Genomic DNA, 662 nt, shown 5'->3' with positions numbered 1-662 from the left:
GGGGGTGGTAGCCAGCGCCATTCGGACTAATCGGGGAGAAGGGGACCTTCTTTTTAACCCCCGGGTCGTGACTCGAGTGTCTACGACATGTCCAGAGTGGTCGACCAGCTTTGAACCCTCTTAAGCTCCCTTTGGCAACAAGACTGCCAGAACAGAGGCCCTCGCTGTGCATGTAGCGAATCAGAATAGGAAATGAGGGGCTCGTTGAAAATAACACAGAAATAAGGGTTGGCAGTCGAGAAAACCTCGGAAAGCAAAGGGGAGGATGTGGTAGATCATTGAAACAGATTAAGAATTTGGAAAGAAAGAAAGAAAGTGAAGAAAAAATGCCCGCCAGGTGGGATCCGAACCCACGACCTCCAGAATACTGGTCTGGTGCGATAACCACTACGCTACCGGCGGGGCGATTTTCCCATTCACTTTCTGGGGTATTTATGTTAGGTATGTTTGTTTCCTGTGCTTGGGGGTGGTAGCCAGCGCCATTCGGACCAATCGGGGAGAAGGGGACCTTCTTTTTAACCCCCGGGTCGTGACTCGAGTGTCTACGACATGTCCAGAGTGGTCGACCAGCTTTGAACCCTCTTAAGCTCCCTTTGGCAACAAGACTGCCAGAACAGAGGCCCTCGCTATGCATGTAGCGAATCAGAATAGGAAATGAGGGG

At 51.4% G+C, this 662-nt stretch overlaps 1 non-coding gene across 1 annotated transcript; it reads right to left on the bottom strand.

Moving 5' to 3' along the window:
* Positions 1-329: 329 nt before the first annotated feature.
* Positions 330-402, bottom strand: Trnat-agu (transfer RNA threonine (anticodon AGU)). The gene has a single exon. It is a non-coding gene; the product is annotated as a tRNA-Thr (tRNA).
* Positions 403-662: the final 260 nt, after the last annotated feature.

Source organism: Haemaphysalis longicornis, unplaced genomic scaffold (genome assembly GCF_048455015.1).
Source record: "Haemaphysalis longicornis isolate Haplotype H1 unplaced genomic scaffold, Haemaphysalis longicornis Haplotype H1 scaffold_5, whole genome shotgun sequence".
NCBI lineage: Eukaryota > Metazoa > Arthropoda > Arachnida > Ixodida > Ixodidae > Haemaphysalis > Haemaphysalis longicornis.
The sequence above is the reverse complement of the archived record's forward strand: the minus strand, read 5'-3'. Positions and strand labels throughout refer to the sequence as shown.